The sequence below is a fragment of the Pristiophorus japonicus genome, chromosome 5 (assembly GCF_044704955.1).
Source record: "Pristiophorus japonicus isolate sPriJap1 chromosome 5, sPriJap1.hap1, whole genome shotgun sequence".
NCBI classification, from domain to species: Eukaryota; Metazoa; Chordata; class Chondrichthyes; family Pristiophoridae; genus Pristiophorus; species Pristiophorus japonicus.
This window is the reverse complement of record NC_091981.1, coordinates 173,754,731-173,778,756: the sequence shown is the minus strand read 5'-3', so window position 1 is coordinate 173,778,756 and position 24,026 is coordinate 173,754,731. Positions and strand designations below refer to the sequence as shown.

The following is a 24,026-nucleotide window of genomic DNA, read 5'->3' as shown; positions in this document are numbered from 1 at the left end:
AAAATCTTTCACATTCCCCAATCTAAATCCCACTCCATGCCCTTCTAAGTATCCATTTATTTTATTAATTATGGTGTGAGATTTCTGCTCGTGCGCTCATCAGTACACACGTCTAGAATAATAGAATGATACTGCACAGAAGGTGGCCATGTGGTCCCTCTTTAAAAAGCTATCCAGTTAGTCCCATTCCCCAACTCTTACCCTATAGCCCTGCACATTTTTCCCCTTCAAATATTAAGTATTTAGACACATTCCCTGTCTATTAAAATGATTGGGGCCAGGGGTGTTGGGGCATCACAGGCTGTCGAGCACAAAAATGGAAATCATCAGCCAGGGTCTCTAATCATTTTCCTATTCCGGATGCAAGGCTCACCAGTTAATAGTTGCCCATCTTATCTTTTTCTGAACAGAGGTGTAACATTTACCACCTCCAGTCCTTGGTTCAGCTCCCATCTCTAATGAATTTGGAAATATCATAGTTATTCTCCATGTAACTTCCTCAATAAACTCCTTCAGTATTCTGGTCTTGGACACCATCAATTTTTGGTACACTTTGGGGTGAAACTGGTCTTCGTCAGTAGCATGAAACTGACTCATGACGAATCAGTAGCCTGTTTTACACCATGCCCAATTTTCTTTACCAAAGTCAATGTTACTGGTGAAGATCAATTTCATTCCCCCCCCCCTTTGTTCCTCAAGAACTTAGAAAAGATGGTGGTGGAATAATGTTTGCTCATTAATAACTTCTTTGAATATATACCCTTCAGACAAGTGCTCAGTAAATTTGACTTGTAAAGTTTCACTGATGAAATAGACCGCAGGAAACAATCCCACAGGGGTCAATTTTTGGCATTTGTATGGTTGCAAGATGGTGAGCCACATTGAGATAAAGTTTTCCCTCTCTGCCTTCATTCTACACAAGAAGAAAAATTTTAAATTGTGTAGTATACTATCTATTAGTCATACATTTTAAACATTTTAAAAAATGTAACCAAAATCCATAAAATAGAGACAGCAGGGGGGCATTTTCCTCTGCTTTGCACCCAAGGCGTATGTATTGCTTAGGTACAAAGCAGAGAAAAAGGGAAGAAACCCTCTACCCAAGTTCTCTGTTCCCTTTCCGTTTTATTTCCAAGGATTTCCCCAAGAGAAGGTTGACGTACTGATGAAGCTGGAGTGCTGTCATTTTTTCGAGTTTCCCCCTGCTGATACCCAGCATCCAGCCTGCCCATTGAAAGTGGGCCTCCAAGACAGCAGCCAGCCCCTCAGATTGGCAGATCTGAGAAGGGGTTGTTAGCAACCTCCTCCCACCTCCAAAAGACAAGTATTTTTTGGGGAGGGCCCAGCAAGGTGGATCAACAGGACTGTAGGCCCCTTTGAACAGCATTCAAAGGCCCCAGAGTTTATGGTCATTACACTTTCCTCTTGATTGTGGGTGTACACCCAATCCAATGGTGTTTCTGTTCTGGGTAAACATCCAGATAGGGTTGCTATCTGGACTGACTCTAGTGCAGTCCTGAGGGAGTGCTGCACTGTCGGAGATGCTGTCTTTTGGATGTGACGTTAAACTGAGGCCATGTCTCTCCTCTCAGGTGGGCGTAAAAATTCCCATGGCACTATTTCGAAGAAGAGCAGCCATGTGGGAGCTGGTTGACCCCACTGGAGGTCCATCACGACCACATCTGCAGCAAGTGTCTGCAGCTCGAGGAACTTCGGCTCCGTGTTGATGAGCCGGAGTCCGAGCTTCAGACACTGCGACACATCAGAGAGGGGGAGAGTTACCTGGACGCCGCGATCCAAGAGCTAGTCACACCAATTAGAGTAATTAATTCAAATTCAATCCGTGGTCAGGGACAGGAGGGTGTGACTACAAGCGAGGAAGGTATGGGGAATCAGGGTGAAGTGATGGAGGAGCCTTGGTGCTTGCTCTTGTCCAACAGGTTTGAGGCTCTTACTCCCTGTATGGAAGAGAGCAGGGACTGCAGGGATTTTGAGCAAACTGACCACAGCACCGTGGTACAGGGGGCCATTCAATTGGGGGGAGTAAAAAGAAACGTTGTAGTGGTATCATTAGGGGGATAGATACGGTTCTCTGCACCCAAGAGCGTGAGCCCCGAAGGCGGTGTTGCTTGCCCGGTGCCAGGGTTAAGGACATCTCCTCAGTACTGGAGAGGAACGTCGAGTGGGAAGGAGAACATCCAGTTGTCATGGTCCACGTGGGTACCAACGACATAGATAGGACAAAGAAAGAGGTTCAGCAGAGAAGGTATGAGCAGCTAGGGGCCAGATTAAAAAGCAAAAACACAAAGGTAATAATCTCTGGATTACTACCCAAGCCACGAGCAAATTTGCATCGGGTAAATAAGATCAGAAAGTTCAACACGTGGCTCAAAGGTTGATGTGGGAGAAATGGGTTTTGGTTCGTGGAGACTGGCATCAGTACTAGGGTAAGAGGGAGCTGTTCCGTTTCGACGAGCTCCACTCAGACCGTGTTGGGACTAGGGTCCTGGCAAAACGAATAACTAGGGCTGTAGAGAGGGCTTTAAATTATAGAGGGGGGGGGGGGGGGTGTTGGGACGATTCAGCTGAGCAAAAATTAAAAAAATCAAAGAACAAGGAGAAGGCAATAGATCAGGGTAGCACTGGGGGAATGAAAACCAGAGCGTTCAAGGAAGGGACAGAATGTATAAACATAAAGGTGAATCAGAAAATGGGGTCAAAGCAGGAAAAATTGGTAAAAAAACAAAGTTAAAAGCCCTGAACTAAATGCACGTAGCATTCGTAACAAAATAGATGAGTTGATGGCACAAATAGATCTGATCTGATAGCCATTAGAGATGTGGTTGCAAGGTGACCAGGACTGGGAACTAAATAGTATGGGGTATTTGACAATTCAGAAGGACAGACAGAAAGGAAAAGGAGGTGGGGTAGCACTATTAATAAAGGATGAGATCAGTGCGTTAGTGAGAAACGATATTGGTTCAGAGGATCAAGATGTTGAATCAGTTTGGGTGGAGGTAAAGAATAAGAAGAAAAAGTTGCTGGTGGGCATGGTCTATAGGCCCCCTAACAGTAGCTACACTGTTGGACAGAGTATAAATCAAGAAACAATGGAGGCTTGTAATAAAGGATTGGCAATAATCATGGGCAATTTTAACCTTCATATTGATTGGACAAAGCAAATTGGCCCGGGTAGCCTTGAGGAAGAGTTCATAGAGTGTATCTGGCACAGTTCCTTGAACAGTACGTTGTGGAACCAACCAGGGAGCAGGCTATCATTGATCTGGTACTGTGTAATGAGACAGGATTAATAAATGATCTCGTAGTAAAGGATCCTCTAGGAATGAGTGACCATAACATGGTTGAATTTCAAATTCAGTTGGAGGGTGAGAAAGCTGGTTCTCAAACCAGTGTCCTAAGCTTAAATAAAAGGAGACTACAAAGGTATGAGGGCAGAGTTGGCAAAGTGGACTGGGAAAATAGATTAAAGTGTGGGACGGTTGATGAGCAGCGGCAGACATTTGAGATATTTCATAACTCGCAACAAAAATATATCCCAATGAGAAGGAAAGACTGTAAGAGAAGGGATAACCGTCCGTGGCTAACTAAGGAAATAAAGGATGGTATCAAATTGAAAACAACGGCATACAATGTGGCCAAGACTAGTGGGAGGCCAGAGGATTGGGAAGCTTTTAAAAAATTGATGGAGAGGGAAGATTGATTATGAAAGTAAACTAGCTCAAAATATAAAAACAGTAGTAAGAGTTTCTACAGGTACATAAAAAGAAAAAGAATGGCTAAAGTAAATGTTGGTCCCCTAGAGGATGAGACCGGGGAATTAATAATGAAGAACAGGTAAATGGCAGAGACGTTGAACAAATATTTTGTATCGGTCTTCACGGTAGAAGACACTAAAAGCTTCCCAATAGTGGATAATCAAGAGCTATAGGGAAGGAGGAACTTAATACATTCACTATCACTAAAGAAGTAGTACTCTAAAATAATGGGACTAAAGGCGGACAAGTCCCCTGGACCTGATGGCTTACATCTTAGGGTCTTAAGAGAAGTGGCTGCAGAGACAGTGGCTGCATTGGTTGTAAGCTACCAAAATTCCCTGGATTCTGGGGCGGTCCCAGCGGATTGGAAAACCACAAATGTAACACCCCTATTTAAAAAAGGAGGCAGACAAAAAGCAGGAAACTACAGACCAGTTAGCCTAACATCTTGGGAAAATGGTGGAGTCCATTATTAAGGAAGCAGTAGCAGCACATTTGGAAAAGCATAATTTAATCAAGCAGAGTCAGCATGGTTTTATGAAAGGGAAATCATGTTTGACAAATTTGCTGGAGTTCTTTGAGGATGTAACGAGCAGGGTGGATAAGGGGGAACCAGTGGATGTGGTGTATTTGGATTTCAAGAAGGCATTCGATAAGGTGCCATATAAGAGGTTACTGCACAAGATAAAAGTTCACAAGGTTGGGGGTAATATATTAGCATGAATAGAGGGGATTGGCTAACTAACAGAAAAAACAGAGAATCAGGATAAATGGTTAATTTCCCAGTTGGCAAACAGTGACTAGTGGGGTGCCACAGGGATCGGTGCTGGGTTCTCAACTATTTACAATCTATATTAGTGACTTGGATGAAGGGACCGAGTCTAATGTAGTCAAGTTTGCTCATGATACAAAGAAGGGTGGGAAAGCAAATTGTGAGGACGCAAAAAATCTGCAAAAGGATATAGACAGGCTAAGTGAGTCGGCAAAAATTTGGCAGATTGAGTATAATGTGGGAAAATGTGGAGTTATCCACTTTAGCAGAAAAGATAGAAAAGTAAATTATCATTTAAATGGAGAAAAATTACAAAATGCTGCAATACAATGGGGCCTGGGGGTCCTTGTGCATGAAACACAAAAAGTTAGTATGCAGGTACAGCAAGTAATCAGGAAGGCAAATGGAATGTTGGCCTTTATTGCAAGGGGGATAGAATATAAAAGCAGAGAAGTCCTGCTACAACCCCCCTGTACAGCGTATCTGTAAGACCACACCTAGAGCACTGCATACAGTAGTGGGCAAGATGATGGAATCAATTATTAAGGATATCATAGCAGCGCATTTGGAAAGAGGTGACATGATAGGTCCAAGTCAGCATGGATTTGAAAAAGGGAAATCATGCTTGACAAATCTTCTGGAATTTTTTGAGGATGTTTCCAGTAGAGTGGACAAGGGAGAACCAGTTAATGTGGTATATTTGGACTTTCAGAAGGCTTTCGACAAGGTCCCACACAAGAGATTAATGTGCAAAGTTAAAGCACATGGGATTGGGGGTAGTGTGCTGACATGGATTGAGAACTGGTTGTCAGACAGGAAGCAAAGGGTAGGAGTAAATGGGTACTTTTCAGAATGGCAGGCGGTGACTAGTGGGGTACCGCAAGGTTCTGTGCTGGGGCCCCAGCTGTTTACATTGTACATTAATGATTTAGATGAGGGGATTAAATGTAGTATCTCCAAATTTGCGGATGACACCAAGTTAGGTGGCAGTGTGAGCTGCGAGGAGGATGCTATGAGGCTGCAGAGCGACTTGGATAGGTTAGATGAGTGGGCAAATGCATGGCAGATGAAGTATAATGTGGATAAATGTGAGGTTATCCACTTTGGTGGTAAAAACAGAGAGACAGACTATTATCTGAATGGTGACAGATTAGGAAAAGGGGAGGTGCAACGAGACCTGGGTGTCATGGTACATCAGTCATTGAAGGTTGGCATGCAGGTGCAGCAGGCGGTTAAGAAAGCAAATGGCATGTTTGCCTTCATAGCGAGGGGATTTGAGTACAGGGGCAGGGAGGTGTTGCTACAGTTGAACAGGGCCTTGGTGAGGCCACACCTGAAGTATTGTGTACAGTTTTGGTCTCCTAACCTGAGGAAGGACATTCTTGCTATTGAGTGCAGCGAAGGTTCACCATACTGATTCCCTGAATGGCGGGACTGACCTATCAAGAAAAACTGGATCAACTGGGTTTGTATTCACTGGAGTTCAGAAGAATGAGAGGGGACCTCATTGAAACGTTTAAAATTCTGATGGGTTTCGACAGGTTGGATGCAGGAAGAATGTTCCCAATGTTGGGGAAGTCCAGAACCAGGGGTCACAGTCTAAGGATAAGGGGTAAGCCATTTAGGACCGAGATGAGGAGAAACTTTTTCACCCAGAGTGGTGAACCTGTGGAATTCTCTTCCACAGAAAGTTGTTGAGGCCAATTCACTAAATATATTCAAAAAGGAGTTAGATGTAGTCCTTACTACTAGGGGGATCAAGGGGTATGGCGAGAAAGCAGGAATGGGGTACTGAAGTTGCATGTTCAGCCATGAACTCATTGAATGGCGGTGCAGGCTAGAAGGACCGAATGGCCAACTCCTGCATCTATTTTCTATGTTTCTATGTTTTGGTCTCCGTATTTAAGGAAGGATACACTTGCATTGGAGGCTGTACAGAGAAGGTTCACTCGGTTGATTCCGGAGATGAGGGGGTTGACTTATGAAGATAGGTTAAGTAGGTTGGGCCTTATACACATTGGAGTTCAGAAGAATCTTATTGAAACATATAAGATAATGAGAGGGCTCGACAAGGTGGATGCAGAGAGGATATTTACACTCATAGGGGAAACTAAAACTAGGGGACATAGTTTTAGAATAAGGGGCCGCCCATTTAAAACTGAGATGAGGAGAAATTTCTTCTCTCAGAGGGTTGTAAATGTATGAAATTCTTTGCCCACAGAGCTGTGGAGGCTGGGTCATTGAATATATTTAAGATGGAGATAGACAGATTTTTGAGCGATAAGGGGGTAAAGGATTATGGGGACCAGGCAGAGAAGTGAAGCTGAGTCCATGATCAGATCAGCCATGATCTTATTAAATGGCGGAGCAGGCTCGAGGGACCAAATGGCCTACTCCTGTTCCTATTTCTTATGTTCTTGTGTGTCATCCTTGGTGTCCTGGCCAATATTTACCCTCAATCAACATAACAAAAAAAAACAGATTATCTGGTTAGCACATTGCTGTTTGTGGGAGCTTGCTGTGTGCAAATTGGCTGCCGCATTTCCTACATTACAACAATGACTACACTTCAAAAAGTACTTCATCATTGGCTGTAAACGCTTTGGGACATCTGGTGGTTGTGAAAGGCACTATATAAATGCAAATCTTTCTTTCGATCCCTCCAGGATTGTACTGGAGTTAAAGGAATTAAAGATTGATCCCTTGGATGCTGATGCGAGCAACCCAGGAGAAAAATCAAATTGGACGTATTTTTTTTTTCATTTTCTTTGCATACTTTTGTTTGTTATCAGTTATAAAAATAATTGCAGCTAGGAAAAATGACTGTTTGACCGAGTGGGGCGGTTGGAGACATGTGATGAAACCTCCAGGAATGTGTCCGACCAGAGTTGGCACCCTACATCCAGGGCATGGTAATGATCTGGCTGCTGGGCCTACAGGCGGTTTCAAGTCTGTTCAAGCAGGAGGTAATTCTACAGCATACCGCCCCCGGTGTGCTCAGCCAGGACGAGGGGAAAGTGAAACAGATGAAAGTTGCCTCGTAGATTTCCAAACGTAGATCATTTGAAAAGATTAGATGTCAAGAAGGATATACAAGAATAATAATGCTAAAGGTAAGTAGGGCTTTAAAAAAAACAAGTCTCCATAGCAGCTTTATTCTGTCAGAGTGCCTGATGCTAATTAGCTGATTTGTTTGCCTGGGGGGGGGGGGGGGGGGGGGGGAGAGGAAAGAGTTGAAAAAAGTGTGATAAAACAGCAAAATACACTGTGCCACAAAATTAAAGACCAGTTAGCTACAGAAAAGTTGAGAAGCCTATTTAACAAATAATTTATCTTCTCTCCCAGAAACTGCAATATTGAAGTCTCATAATGCTAACATGAAATATTCTGCAATCTACACAGCACACACAAAATGTTAGCTGACCATGGCCTAAGGATATGTTCAAACTTCCCCTCTGAAGTCAATATTGCCAATTTAAAATCACAAAATATTTGCATAGGTCGAATATTCCCTGTGGATGAAAATTAGTCATCTATGACTGTTTCAAATGATGCTTTATACCATCAAGCTCAGGAAACCAAAGCTCTATTTCTTGCTGTTATGATTCTTTTTGACTATGCCCATCACACAATTGTATTCCATGCTTAGTTAATGAGGACAAAGAAAGGAATGCTTTTGGGTCTTATGCAGGCAATTTATTGGATATTCTCTACATATACTGTGCCAAAATCATTGCTACACGTGATTTATATCAGACACAATTATTTTGTAAATGAAGATGAATTCTTTAATTTAAAAAGTACAACAACAAAAATTGAAATGATGTTTTGTGCATGATACAACATTCCTCCAGCCGATGTATTCTTTCAAGTTTCACCCGGTTTTGAATTTCATTATCCTACAATTAAAACCTTTTTTCCCTTACTTATTTAACCTGGATTTGAAATGCAAGTGCAGTTTCTGGATTTACAAAAAAGCCTGTCAATCTGCATCTGGATCACTTATACTAGATATGGGTTACAGTGAGAAGAACACGGAAGACTATGGTGCAGTACGTGGCACAGAACAAAGAGGATTTTACTAACTTAAAAAAAAAGTCAAACTTCATAGAGGAGGGGGCAAGGTACTTGCATGTAAACTTTGTTCCATTCAACTTAACAGCAAAGCAGATTGAATTGGGGAATGCTACATGCTAAACCGAAGGTTGAGCCTCAGAACAAGCAGAGCATTTCAGCTAACCTCTCTCAAATGCAGATAGAATCCTGTGCTTCAATATTTTTACTGTGAAACCTTTGTATGTAGGTGAAGGCTCTATTGGTGTATTTGTACACAAGTACTGCCCTGCAGAGAAAAGTCCTGAGTGTATGTAAGTAATTGGATGATAGAAATAGCATTTTGATTAAAAAGAGCAGCATGGAAAACAATTTCTCGTCAAGCATTGGGGATCATTTTCAATTTCAGCAAAAGTATAAAACTGGCAGTATCGGATTGGCCAGCCGTTATACACAACACCTGATTATTGAAGTCAACAGAAAGGAATGATTAGGCAGGATGTATAATGGACAGCTGATCTGATATCACCAGCTTTTTGCCCCTGCCAAAGACGAAAGTTACCCCCATTGTGTTTAAAGAGTCCCAGCATGTTTTGAATTATCCCCTGTTGGTCTTGTTCTGATTCTATTCATTTGTGGCAGGAAGCTAGTGCTGATTAATACAAAGATTTTGTTCATGTCATCTGTGAGCATTGCATCAGTGTTTGCATTGACAAAGTTATAGCACAATATGGTCTGATGTGAAAGCAACATTCAACAGAGATTTAGCCTCATACATGGTAAAATATGCATGAGAAATTAAAACCAATGTCAAGAAGAATCTCCTCCTAATTATATGCTAAGCTCACCTCATCCATGTCCCCACAAATACAGCACTTCACTGAAAGACTGAAAGATGTGAAGACCTTTCAGATCAGCTTTGGAGTACTGTTTAGATACACTTAAATGCATTTTTTGTGATGTCTAAAGCCAAGCACCCCTTAAACACAGAATGCCTCTGCCAGTTCCACATTACTGGCTGAGCCTCTGAGTTGCCAAAGCCTGGATAAACTGCAGTTCAAAATCAGATAGTCTAAAACAACTGGCTGATGATGTCGGGCAGAGGCCGATAATAAGAACCATAGTGGAGACCCCAGTTGAACACCTGCAGCACCTAGCAACTGCATGGAAGCAACACAAAAGATTTCTTCCAACTTGAAATATTCTAGCTTTCAACATTCATGGTTTCTACAAAACTGCATTCCAATGCACAGAATCAGGAATAGATTGTAAAAACCCAACTCTTCAATGATATTCGACCTGAAGACGACAAAAGAAAAGTGACAACCACATATGAAGATTTCTCGAAATCTTTGCTTAACAACGGGGGCCACCATTACCCTAAGATGAATCCTGAGGTTTTTCACGTGATGACTCCTTCTGGAATGTCATGCGCCTATTCAACCCCTTTTACAATCGGACCTTTAATAACAACCACCAATTCTCGGCCTTTTGGCTAAGATCATGCGTAACTGACCTGACCAGCCACCATGACCTCCGGGTGGTTTCTCCCTGGTCAGGAAGGTATATGCTTGCTTTTTTGGAAACAGGAGGTGGGTGGGGTGGCTTGACCCATCCACCTCCACGGAGGTGTGTGGGGTGGCTTGACCCATCCACCTCCATGGCACGAACCTGGTATTGCAGTACTTCCAGGAACGGTGCAGTGGCTCTAGGCCTTTTGGCTAAGAGCATTGGCGCAGAGTGATCCTTGGCATGTGCAAGGTGACCTCTGGCGTTTGTGATTTGACAAAGAATTGGAACGATTGGCTACGAATTAATAAAAAAAAAAAAAAAACAACCACCAATTATATCAGTAGGTATTCCATGCTTTCTGAAGAGAGAAAACTCTAGTGAATTTACAGCTGACATGGGAACGCCAAGCTCCGATGTGACCATTTTCTCAATTAGATTTCTGGCAGCTGCAGCTTAATATTTGGCTAAATTTAAACCAGTGTGTCCTCTAAGCTCTCTGCGTGCCAGAGTTTGCTGAAGTTGAACATAGACTCTCAAACCTAAACCTTCAAGATAGTATTTAAATGGCTCGATGCATTGCAGAACATTTTGAAGAGTACTGTTAAAGGCCAGTTAGGCTACTTGTAATCGCACATGGCTTTTTGGAGAGCCCTAGTTTACATTTGTGTTGCTGCATTAAAAGAGATCACCAGATACAAACTGTCATGTTTAGTATGGTAGAAAAGATGAGTAGCAAAACATAAAAATTCCTTGTTTGGCTTTATAGAGTAGAAATATCTCTGATATCATTAGTAACTTGCATTAAATGTCTGATTGTAGAAGGGGTTGAATAGGTGCATGACATTGCAGAAGGAGTCAACACATTAAAAACCTCAGACTTCATATTTAGGCAATGGTCACCGATGTCCATAATTAAAAATTATGCAAGGGGTTGCAGAAATCATCAAATGTAACTATCAGCTTTCTTTTGTCCTCTTCAGGTATCATTATAGTCGGACTTGAATGGATGTTCATTGTTTCAACTGAAACAAAACCAAATCAGTCCGAATGTAATACTTTTGCATACCCATACACAGAGAAGACATGGAGAAATAATACTGATGACATACCACACTACAACTTTTCTCCACCCATCAGACATTTTCTCGGAGAAGTGTTTCCATCCCTCCCCTCCCAATTTTTATCCAGTTCTCAAAAATGAATCTCAAAAAATTCCCAGAACAATTTTTCAAAAATAAAACCGAAAACACAGAACCATAAACATTGCCAAAATATGAAGAATTTTAATTATGGACACCGGTGACCGCATGCCATGTTGGTCAGTGTTTGTTATGGTCTGTTTTTGCAATGCTGCGGATCTTGAGATGTATCTGAGCAAAACCTTGCCGTACCATTAAAACATTTCAACCAAAATTATGGACTCAATTTTGCCCAAAGCCATTTTCTGGCATATTACCAGAGTTACGCCCATTTTTCTCGGCCAGAACTACTCCAAAAATAAATGTGCTACGTTTCCCCGCTGTATTTTTCAAATTTGGCGCTACGCAGTCTGTCCAGTCGCCTCGGGGGGTGGGGCCAACTGACTGCGCCGAAAAAGACGATGTTGTCCCTTCTGCGCATGCGTGAAAAAAAAGACGTTTTTTACATTATTCCTATGAGCGCGCTTGCGCAGTATAGCTCCCGGTCTGCAATTGGCCATTTTTAAAGAGCTAGTTGTCTGTGTGAGTGTGTTGAGTGCTGTGTGTGAACTGTAATTATCATTGGAAAAATCGGAGCTGCAATACAAGATGCAATGTGCCGCCAGGACCAAGAATTTCTTACAGGATGAAGTGGAGACACTAGTTACTGTGATTGAGGCCAGATGGCAGGAGCTGGACACCAACAGAGGTCACACAAAAGTTCCACGCAAAGAAACGAAGAATCGCTTGGACCAACTTGCAGAAGATTACTGTGCAATGGTGACCACCCAGAGATCTGGAGGCCAGTGCAAAAGGAAGTGGCAGGACCTTGGTCAAGTAGTTACTGTAAGTAATATTTTAATTTATTCAATGCAATTGCAATTGTAAATGTGACCAACTGTACATGTCCCACCCAGCAGAAAGACACCCTCTCTAAAAAGTTGTATTTTCGTCTTTGCAGAGGAAAGTGGCACATAACAGAAGGGAATGAACTCGAACAGGAGGCGGCCCAGCAAATCTGCACCCACCATTGCACAAACTGGGCCTACACGCGAGGGAGAGGGCAAGTGCTGGAAATTTCACAGTCTGTCTATGCTAAATGTTAAGTACTGCACAGGCTAGCCATGCTTCGGTTCATGGGGATGTCTCCATCAGATATGCTTGGGTTGATGCAATGTGCTATCATTCATTGTGGTCCTTCAAATCAGCCTGCACTGTGTGAGCCTACTCATGCCACCCTGCCCTTTCCTCTGCTGCTAACCATTTGTCTGTTCTGTTATATTTTGCAGAACTTGAGGCCAACCCTGACGATGCAGAAGATTCAGAAGAGGACGAGCTTGAAGAGGAGAACATCTTCCATTCCCACCTTCCAGACCAAGAGCATGCGGGCGAGGGGGATGGGGAGGGGATAGATGAAGCCCCCACTGTTGTACTCACTTTTGAGGAGGTGGTGCCACCCATTGAAGTGCCAGCCCCTTCCCTCACTAGTGGTTTGAGTTTTGGTGGGACATTCCATGGTTTCCCACTGTCCCGAAGCTGGGAATTCCAGTGGGAAGCAGCGAGGCACACCCAGAGCCCCATTGTCCCAGGCTGCGGGTCCCAGTGGGATGCAGCAAGGCACACCCGGGGTGAGGAGGGGAAGGAGAGCTCAACAGCGCTCTCCTGAGGTGCAGGATCTAACAGATGTAGTTCAGATGATGGCAATGAGTGCGGAGAGCACTGACCTTACCCGATCACTCCTGGACACCATCAGTGGGGTGGGTGATGAGGTATCAGGACTTTCGGAAGTAGTAACAACACTCTCACGAGAAGTGGAAACACTGTCCGGGAACATAATGGAGGGAATATCTCAGTCAGCTGAAACCTTGTCGGTGCACATGAAGGCAGGAACGTCACAGGTAGCTGATGCACTGTCATAGAACATGAAGTCGGGAATGTCGCAGGTAGCTGATGCGCTGTCAGTAAACATGAGGGAGACAATGTTGGAGGTAGGTGAGACACTGTCAGGGCGCATAAGGGAGGGAATTTTGGAGTTAGCTGCTGTAATAAGGGAACACGCCCAGATCCCACGTCCACTGACAGAATCAACTGCCACTCCCATTCCAAACCCCAGACCAGCCTCTGAAGAGCCCCAAGCCAAGCCTTCCACATTGCCGCCTGGCTCCCCCCGCAACAACAGGTGCGCATTACCCGAGATGTTAGAAAGAATAAGCTTGGTACCAACCCAAGAAACACTGCGCCACCGCCTGCAGGCAGGGGTGGAGTCACCAAGACCAAGTGCGGCGGGCGGTCTTAGAATAAGGTGGAGGAGAGATGGGTGCAGTCTTTCTTTGCTGCTGCTGTTGTTGTTGGCCCAGAAATTATGCTTTCTCCTTCCCACAGGCATTCGACTGGATTTTAGAGAAAGAATACGCACCTACCTGAAGCTGCTGCCCCCACTCGACTTTCCGATGCACAGGCCGCCTCTTGCTGCGCATCGCAGTGCGTGCACATCGGGACGTGCACAGGCCTGCAGCTGGAGTCACATGGCTCTGGTCATCTGGTCAGCCAATCAGGTATAGTATATTCTCATTCATAGTAATGGAGTTTCGTAAGTCCGAAACTCCTATTACTATGATTGAGAAACCGTCCCAAACACCCAAAACAATATACACTACATATTTAAGATTCAATTAAATTAAAGTTATAAATGTCTTATTTTAAAAAAAATATTTTTCTGACTTTTTTTTAAAGTTTTTTTTTAAATTATACCTTAAAATAAACTCACCGTTGTGGGGAGAGTTTTTAACAATAAAATATGTTTTCATAACTTTATTTTTATATGTTTTAAATCACTTGCACCTGTAAAAGTAGGCTATGCGCCTGCTTTTTCAGGCGTAAGATTTTTGAGGACATTTGTATGCGTAAATATCACAAATTTGCACGTACAAATGTCCTCGCTCCCGATCTGGCTACGATCCCTCAAGCTCCAGCTTGACAGATCGGAAAAGCCGGTTTTCAGTGCATGCTTTTTCGATGCCTTCCTGGGTCCGTAGAAACTTTGTACGGGCCCGGAACATCGGAATTTCAGGGTCATCATTCTTATTGTTACTATTGTAATTGTTGTTCTCAAATTAAAAGTTTTTTTGTAAGTTATGTAAATTTACAAGTTTAAAAGTTAGTAAGTGATCTTAAAGTTTGTAAGTGATCTTAACTGAAAACTGTAAAGTTTGATACAAGAATATTTTTATTAAAGTTAAATTAAGTACAACCAAGTGTTAACATTTTTGAAAAAAGTATATTTTAAATTATAACTGAATAATTTTCATCATTTGTTCCATTAACACAACACAACATTACGGAACAGGTCCAAACAGTAAACATGGTCCATGTAGAATAGTTGCCGCTGAGCTTTCAGGCAGCAAAGCGTTCACGGATGAGCTGCTGGCGCAGTGCTCGAGAAATCGTTAACAGGGCACGACGGCCTGCCTTCCTCCGCCGTCGTGCCCCGGGTTCAGGTAGTTGCATGGTTTCCTCGTCCTCGTCATCTGCATCTTCCTCATCATTATCATCAACCACTCTCACCTCAGGTGGGTCTTCTACTACCATCTGCTGCTGGCTCATGATGGCTAAGTTATGCAGCATGCAGCACACAATAGTGAACTCACCAACAATCTCAGGGGAGTACGCTGTTTCAAGATGCTAATGGTCCTTTCTATGAGGCTGCGTATCGCAATGTGTGACATATTGTATTCCCGGTCAGCTTCTGTCCGGGTTACGCGTAGGGGCATCATAAGCCAAGTGGTGAGGCCGTACCCTTTGTCTCCCAGTAGCCAGCTCTGCCCTTCTGGCGTCTGCTGAAACATGGCAGATATAACGCTCTCGCGTAGGATGAATGCATCATGGGTGCTCCCAGGGTATCGTGCATCAATTGACATAATACGATGCATGTCGTCACACACGAGCTGCACATTAATGGAGTGGAAGCCTTTTCTGTTTTTGTACATCTCGGAATCCTCCAAAAGGTGCTCACAAGCTGATGTGGGTACAATCAATACAGCCCTGTACCTTTGGGAAGCCAGCAATCCTGGAGAAGCCCACAACACTGTCACGCATTGCCTGGGTGATCATGGGGAACTTTATGTAGTCATTCTTCTGGGCATATAGTGCAGCAGTCACCTGCCAAATGCAGACATGTGTTGCATGTTGAGAAATGGCGCATGCATCCCCAGTTGTAGCTTGGAAGGATCCGGACGCATAGAATGAAAGTGCAGTTGCAATCTTCACTTCAACTGACAAAGCAGTCCTCCTGATGCTTCTAGGTTGCAGGTCTGCTTTCACCAACTCACAGATCTCAGTTACAACTTATTTGTGGAAACGGAGCCTTCTGACATAGTCTGCATCACTCAGGTGCAGGTACGAACGCCTGTCTCGATATAACCAACGTGGGTAAGGCCTCCTGCCCAAGACCCTATGGGCTCTGAGGTTCCTGATGCGATGACGTCAAATCAATTATCTCCTCCGCAGCACCATGATTCAAAAGACTTGCACAAGGTATGGCATGGTCAGTATTGCTCCATGCTTAAATTTTACCCTTGCAAGAAGCTCAAAACGGCAGGCAGGCAGGACAAGGTTCTTTGTTCTCTCTCCCCACAGGTCTGTTTGGACCACACCCAGGTCTGAGCAGGCGTAGTGACCGGGAACACCCCAAACCCCCAGGCTACACTTGATGCATACTGCAGGCTTCTGATACCTTCTGATTGCCTTCCGCAGCCCTCCATCCCCACCCCCCCCCGGGCTTCTTTTGCAGCCGAGCCCCATGCCCATGTCTGATCGCGGGACCGATTCTGCTGGCCGACACTCCAACCCTCCAGCCCTGTTTGCAGGTGTTCGGTGGTGGCGGGTCAGTTGAAGGAATATGAAAAGTTATAGAATTCCATCAAATTTCCATTTACTGCGTTATAAGGTAAAAAAACCTTAATTTTTATTTTGTATATTTAAGTCTTCTTGACTCCCTCCAAAACTTCACTGAAAAACAATGGCGTCTTTCTGCACCAATTTTTCAATGTGCGCTGCTTTTTCATAACTCACCAGAAGGTGTTTCGAGAATGCTCAGATACGCTGACCTGGGATAATTTTTTTTTGGCCAAACTTCAATAATTGACAAAAACTGGTGCAGACATCAGACTATGACGAAAAAAAAACAAACCTAAACAAATCATAACTAACTCAGTTACGCTGCCGCAGATTCCTTGGGGAAACTTTAATTTAAAAACTTACGCCAAAAAAAACGGCGCAAATCACCGGGGAAAACTGAGCCCTATAAAGGGTACATTTCCAAGAAGACATTTGCATCCATAAGACTAGCTTACAGCTGGTGACACCAATGTAGTTGGTACATACACTTCCAGAAGTTGATTTAAAGCCATGGAATGATATTTATTAAGGTAATATCAGCATTTAATGCGAAGAAAAAAAAAATTGTCAAATGCAAGAGCTCAGAAGATTTTTTTTTAAAAAGATACAATTGTCTATTTTGAATTTTTTGGCATGAATTAAATCCAAGAATCATCCAGGGTCTGTGGTATTTCCAAAGCAATAGAAAGCAGTTTCTTAACCATGGGTTTTAAATCACTGATAAAAAAATACTAAACAATGCTGTTGATAAATAATATTGTCCTCTCATTTGCTCAATGCATCTAGTGACAATTCCCCCTTAACACTCACTCCATGCCTCTGATGGCCTTCCAGCCACGTCTCAAATTCCTCCCTACAATATGCCTCAAAGGGTGCATTTATCCTTCAACTGCAGCTTCAGTGCCAAGCAGTTTCATTTTACACCGACCATACAGATGCAGTGCAAATGCAGCCTAAATCTGGAAATAATGCCCAATCTGACATCAAAGTAAAGTAAAGCAGGGCAGACTCCCAGAGGAAGCATTCTCACTCCGCTATCAGGTCAACCCTGAATTCCAGATTTACACAACACAACTTTAGCATTGGAAATCACTTTGCATCAACGTAACCTTATAATATAAATGCACTCTATGGGTCCAAGTTTTGGCCTCAGTTGCTCCTGATTTTTTGGAGCAACTGGTGTAGAATGGAGTATCTTAGAAATTCAAATTCTCGGCATTTAGTTTGCTCCAGTTCTAGTCAGTTAGAACATTTCACTTTGGAACAGAATTTTTTTTTCAAAAGGGGGCGTGTCCGGCCACTTACACCGATTTTCAAAGTTTCGGCAGTGAAAACTTACTCCAAACTAATTTAGAATGGAGTAAGTGAAGATTTTTGTACGTTCGAAAAAATCTTGTCTACACTTTAGAAAATCAGGCGTAGGTTACAAATCAGGCGTAGGGAATGGGGGGGGGCTTAAAGGGAAGTTTACAAACATTAAACACTTCAGTTTTACAAATAAAGAGCCATCATCAATAATAAATGATAAAAACATCAATAAATCAACCAATAAATCAATCAAAAAAAATTAATAAGAAATAATTTTTTTTTTTTAAATCAATAAATAAAACATTTTCTACTTACCGACTGCAGCACCAGGAGCCCTCCAACAGCGTGCTGGGATGCCCCCCCAGTGGGTCTCTGTCAGTGTCTCTATCTCTCTGTGTGTCTCTCACTCTCTGTCTCTGTTTCTGACAGCGAGGGGAGGGGGAGGAGGGGGGTAGAGGGAGAGGGGGGCAGAGGGGGAGGGAGGGGGGAGAAGGGGAAGGGGGTGGGGAAAGGAGGAGAAGGAGAAGGGAGGGGGGAAAAGGAGAAGGGAGGGGGGAAAAGGAGAAGGGAGGGGGGAAAAGGAGAAGGGAGGGGGGAAAAGGAGAAGGGAGGGGGGAAAAGGAGAAGGGAGGGGGGAAAAGGAGAAGGGAGGGGGGAAAAGGAGAAGGGAGGGGGGAAAAGGAGAAGGGAGGGGGGAAAAGGAGAAGGGAGGGGGGAAAAGGAGAAGGGAGGGGGGAAAAGGAGAAGGGAGGGGGGAAAAGGAGAAGGGAGGGGGGAAAAGGAGAAGGGAGGGGGGAAAAGGAGAAGGGAGGGGGGAAAAGGAGAAGGGAGGGGGGAAAAGGAGAAGGGAGGGGGGAAAAGGAGAAGGGAGGGGGGAAAAGGAGAAGGGAGGGGGGAAAAGGAGAAGGGAGGGGGGAAAAGGAGAAGGGAGGGGGGAAAAGGAGAAGGGAGGGGGGAAAAGGAGAAGGGAGGGGGGAAAAGGAGAAGGGAGGGGGGAAAAGGAGAAGGGAGGGGGGAAAAGGAGAAGGGAGGGGGGAAAAGGAGAAGGGAGGGGGGAAAAGGAGAAGGGAGGGGGGAAAAGGAGAAGGGAGGGGGGAAAAGGAGAAGGGAGGGGGGAAAAGGAGAAGGGAGGGGGGGAAAGGAGAAGGGAGGGGGGGGAAAGGAGAAGGGAGGGGGGGAAAGGAGAAGGGAGGGGGGGGAAAGGAGAAGGGAGGGGGGGAAAGGAGAAGGGAGGGGGGGAAAGGAGAAGGGAGGGGGGAAAGGAGAAGGGAGGGGGGAAAGGAGAAGGGAGGGGGGAAAGGAGAAGGGAGGGGGGAAAGGAGAAGGGAGGGGGGAAAGGAGAAGGGAGGGGGGAAAGGAGAAGGGAGGGGGGAAAGGAGAAGGGAGGGGGGAAAGGAGAAGGGAGGGGGGAAAGGAGAAGGGAGGGGGGAAAGGAGAAGGGAGGGGGAAAAGGAGAAGGGAGGGGGGAAAGGAGAAGGGAGGGGGGAAAGGAGAAGGGAGGGGGAAAAGGAGAAGGGAGGGGGGAAAGGAGAAGGGAGGGGGGAAAGGAGATGGGAGGGGGGAAAGGAGAAGGGAGGGGGGAAAGGAGAAGGGAGGGGGGAAAGGAGAAGGGAGGGGGGAAAGGAGAAGGGAGGGGGGAAAGGAGAAGGGAGGGGGGAAAGGAGAAGGGAGGGGGGAAAGGAGAAGGGAGGGGGGAAAGGAGAAGGGAGGGGGGAAAGGAGAAGGGAGGGGGGAAAGGAGAAGGGAGGGGGGAAAGGAGAAGGGAGGGGGGAAAGGCGAAAAGAGAAGGGGGCGAAAAGAGAAGGAGGGGGGGGAAAGGAGAAGGCGGGGGGAGGCTGAACGGGCCGGGCCTAAGACTTCGGGCAGGGCCCGTCCCCAGTACCAGATTTACAGGTAGGTGGCGTTGGGTCGGGTCGGGTCCGGGGTCGGGAGCACGGGTCGAGTCGGGGGGAGCGCGGGTCGGGGTTGGGAGGGGCGGAGGGAGGTCAGTTCGGTTCGGGGGGCTGGGGGGGGGAGGGAGGGAGAGGAAGGTCAGGTTGGGTGGGGGAGGGGGGACTGGTCTGGTCCGGGGGCGGGGGGGGGGGGGAAAGCGGGAGTCGAGTCGGATCGGGAGGAAGCAGGAGCTGGGCGTGGGAGGAGCCTTATGCACACAGCCCCAGTGAGGCCATTCGGCCAGGGCTAGGGGCTGCGTGCTTCGGGCCCCTCCCACACAGTTTTGCGCGCCTGGAGCTACTGCACATGCGCGCCCACTGTAGCGCGCATGTGCAGAGGTCCCGGCACTGTTTTCAGCGCAGGGACCTGATTCCGCCCCCCAGAGCTCGTGCTGCGCCGCGCCCAGCTCCAGAGGACCAGCAGGGAGCCGGAGAATTGGTAAGTTTTTTTTAGGCGCACTTTGTGGCGCGAAAAACAGCCGTCCAGGTCGGGGCTGTGCCGTTCTAGGCGCGGCCTGAAACTTGGGCCCTAAGTCCCTCCTCCCGGCTTCACAATTTTTACAGTTTAATTATCTTCTATAATATATTGCTGCCCTATATCATTCTCACCACAAAATGAAGTTTGATGGAGTACTAGAGAAGTGGGGCTGTCCAGTTCCCCTCATATTGAAACTGGTTCCCGAGCTCATAGGATAGCTCCAAGTCTTCGGAGCCCCTTATTATTTAAGGCAACTATACTTCACTGCCGCTTCTCTGGACTTCTTCAGTGTCTCAGCTCTGTCAAACTGCTTATCTGACATCCAGTCTTGGATAAACCACAATTTCCTCCAACTAAAACTGGGAAGTCTAACACCGTCTTTGGCACAGGTCACAAACTCCATATTTCGCCAGTGACTACATACCCCTCCCGAGCCACCAGCTCAGACTGTCCAAAACCTTGATGTCCTAATTGACCCTGAGCTGAGCTGATCTCATAACCCTCTTCTATCACAAAGCTGCTGAAATCCTAATTTCTACCATTGTCACCTCTCGACACAACCATTCCAATACTTTCCTTGTTCCAATCCTCCATAAAACAGCTCATTAAAAACTATCCTATCCCACATCAAGTACCACTTGATTATCACCCCTTCCCCTCACTGACCTACACTTATTCCCTAGCTCCCCAAGACCTCAAATTTAAAAAATCATGTTTAATTTCCTCCTCTATCTCTGTGACCTCCTCCAGTGCGACAAACCAAGATTTAAGGCCAAGATCAGATCAGCCATGATCTTATTGGCTCGAGGGGTCAAATGGCCTACTCCTGCTCCTATTTCTTATGTTCTTATGTAACCCCCCCCTCCTCCTCCCTCAAACTCTTTGTTCCTCTGACTCTGGCCTCTTCTGCATTCCTTCCTGCTTTCACCCCACCATTGAGATCATTGGGGGGGGGGGGGGGGGGGAAGCAGTGTTCGGCAGGCGATGAGATCGTCGGGGGTCGTGTTCACCGGGCGATCAGGTGTTCGGGCGGGTCCCGGGAAGAGTTTGGGCGGGGTCCGCCGCCGGGGAGGTGTAAGGGCGGGGCCCGCAGAAGAGCTGGTCGGGCGGCCCCATCGCGGAGGTGGCGTTTGGGCAGGCCGGTGAGGAGGCCTCGAGGTAAGGGCAGTGGCGGCATGGCGAGGTTAGAGGTAAGGGCAGTGGTAGCGTGGCGAAGGGCGGTGAGGCGAGGCCCGATGTCAGGCAGCGGCGAGGCGAGGCGAGATCTGAGGTCGGGCAGCGGCGAGGCGAGGGACAGGGAGGCTCGGGGTCGGGCAGCGGCGGGACCTCGAGGTCGGCAGGTCCAGATTCTTGAACATTTTACGGATTCCGGACGACCCTGTTAGCAATCGGTCCGGAGTCCGGATCCCGGAATATTCCGGAACTCCGGATTTTGGATGCTCAACCTGTATCTCCTTCTTTGGCTTGGCATCCATTTTTTTTTTGGGGGGGGGGGGATGTTTCCCTACATTAAAACCACTATATAGAAACATAGAAAATAGATGCCTTCGAGCCTGCACCCTTCGAGCCTGCACCACCATTCAATAAGATAATGGCTGATCATTCGCCTCAATACCCCTTTCCTGCTTTCTCTCCATACCCCTTGATCCCTTTGGTCGTAAGGGCCATATCTAACTCCCTCATGAATATATCTGACGAACTGGCATCTACAACTCTCTGCGGTAGAGAATTCCACAGGTTAACAACTCTCTGAGTGAAGAAGTTTCTCCTCATCTCAGTCCTAAATGGCTTACCCCTTATCCTTAGACTGTGTCCCCTGGTTCTGGACTACCCCAACATCGGGAACATTCTTCCTGCATCTAACCTGTCCAGTCCGTTAGAATTTTATATGTTTCTATGAGATCCCCTCTCATCCTTCTAAACTCCAGTGAATACAGGCCCAGTCATTCCAGTCTCTCCTCATAGGTCAGTCCTACCATCCCAGGAATCAGTCTGGTGAACCTTCGCTGCACTCCCTCAATAGCAAGAATGTCCTTCCTCAGATTAGGAGACCAAAACTGAACACAATATTCCAGGTGAGGCCTCACCAAGACCCTGTACAACTGCAGTAAGACCTCCCTGCTCTTATACTCAAATCCCCTAGCAATGAAGGCCAACATACCATTTGCCTTCTTCACTGCCTGCTGTACCTGCATGCCAACTTTCAATGACTGATGTACCATGACACCCAGGTCTCGTTGCACCTCCACTTTTCTTAATCTGTCACCATTCAGATAATATTCTGCCTTCGAGGTTTTGTCCCCAAAGTGGATAACCTCACATTTATCCACATTATACTGCATCTGCCATGCATTTGCCCACTCACCTAACCTGTCCAAGTCACCCTGCAGCCTCTTAGCATCCTCCACACAGCTCACACCACCACCCAGTTTAGTGTCATCTGCAAACTTGGAGATATTACACTCAATTCCTTCATCAAAATCATTAATGTATATTGTAAATAGCTGGGATCCGAGGACTGAGCCCTGCGGCACCCCACTAGTCACTGCCTGCCATTCTGAATAGGACCCATTTATCCCGATCTCTGCTTCCCGTTTGCCAACCAGTTCTCTATCCACGTCAGTACATTACCCCCAATACCATGTGCTTTAATTTGGCACACCAATCTCTTTTGTGGGACCTTGTCAAAAGCCTTTTGAAAGTCCAAATACACCACATCCACTGGTTCTCCCTTGTCCACTCTACGGGCCCAAGTTTCCACACGATAAAAAACGGGCGCCCCTCCGAGCTGGGCGCCCGTTTTTCGCGCCTAAAACGGCACCGGAAAAAAAACTCGCGATTCTGGAGCGCCCTGCAGCTCCTTGTCTGCTTGGCGCGGCGCCCAGGGGGGCGGAACCTGCACTCGCGCCGATTTTGTAAGTGGGACGGGGCGGGTACTATTTAAATTAGTTTTTTTCCTGCCGGCAACGCTGCGCGTGCGCGTTGGAGCGTTCGCGCACGCGCAGTGTGAAGGAAACATTGGCACTCGGCCATTTTTGTAGTTCTTTGTAGCTGTTTAGTTTTTGAACATTTTTTAATAAAAGCACATTGCCATCAGCACATCAGCACTGAGAAGGCTGCAGGAAGCCTCAGAAAGTTGAGGCAGCCGTTTCCCGACGACCTCCCCCTTTTGCCGTCGGGAAATGGCTCCTCAATTTCTGAGGCTTCCTGCAGCCTTCTGTCTCCTTCCCTCCCTCCCTCCCGCCGTCTGGAACGGCTTCCTCCCCCCCCCCCCCCCCCGCTGCGTTCGGTCGGTCGGTCGATCAGTCGGTCGGGCCCGCACTCCCCGCCTCCCCCCGCCCGGAACAGCTCCCCCCCCACCCCCCTCTGCGTTCGGTCCCTCCCCGCCGTCTGGAACAGCTTCCTTCCCCCATCCCCCCGGGTTCGGGAACGGCTGCCTCGTTTTGTGAGGCTTCCTGCAGCATTCTCCCTGGCTGAAGCACTTTCACACAGGTAGGAAGATGGTTTATTTAATCTTTTCTTGGCTTATAAATGTTTATTCAGGTTGGATTTATTTGTATAATATTTGTATAAGTATAAATAAGGATTTATTATAGAATTTAATGACTTCCCCTCCCCCCCCCCCCCTCCACCTCGTTCTGGACGCCAATTTGTAACCTGCGCCTGATTTTTTAATGTGTAGAACAGGTTTTTTCAGTTCTACAAAAATCTTCACTTGCTCCATTCTAAGTTAGTTTGGAGTACGTTTTCACTGTGGAAACTTTCAAATCAGGAGTCAGTGGCCGGACACGCCCCCTTTTGAAGAAAAAATTCTGTTCCAAAGTGGAACTGTTCTACCTGACTAGAACTGCAGAAAAAAAAATGTGGAGAATTGCGATTTCTAAGATAGTCCGTTCTCCACCAGTTGCTCCTAAAAATCAGGCGCAAATCATGTGGAAACTTGGGCCCAAGTAGTTACATCCTCAAAAAATTCCAGAAGATTTGTCAAGCATGATTTCCCTTTCATAAATCCATGTTGACCTGGACCGATCCTGTCACTGCTTTCCAAATGCGCTGCTATTTCATCTTTAATAATTGATTCCAACATTTACCTACTGATGTCAGGCTAACCGGTCTATAATT

General features: G+C 46.0%; 1 protein-coding gene and 1 pseudogene across 1 annotated transcript in view; one reads left to right on the top strand and one right to left on the bottom strand.

The window, feature by feature from the left end:
* The window catches only part of mtrr (5-methyltetrahydrofolate-homocysteine methyltransferase reductase), a 157,820-nt gene that overhangs the window by 37,092 nt on the left and 96,702 nt on the right, over positions 1-24,026 (bottom strand). The gene's annotated exons all lie outside the window — the stretch shown is intronic.
* LOC139264862 (U2 spliceosomal RNA) lies at positions 10,077-10,309 on the top strand (annotated as a pseudogene).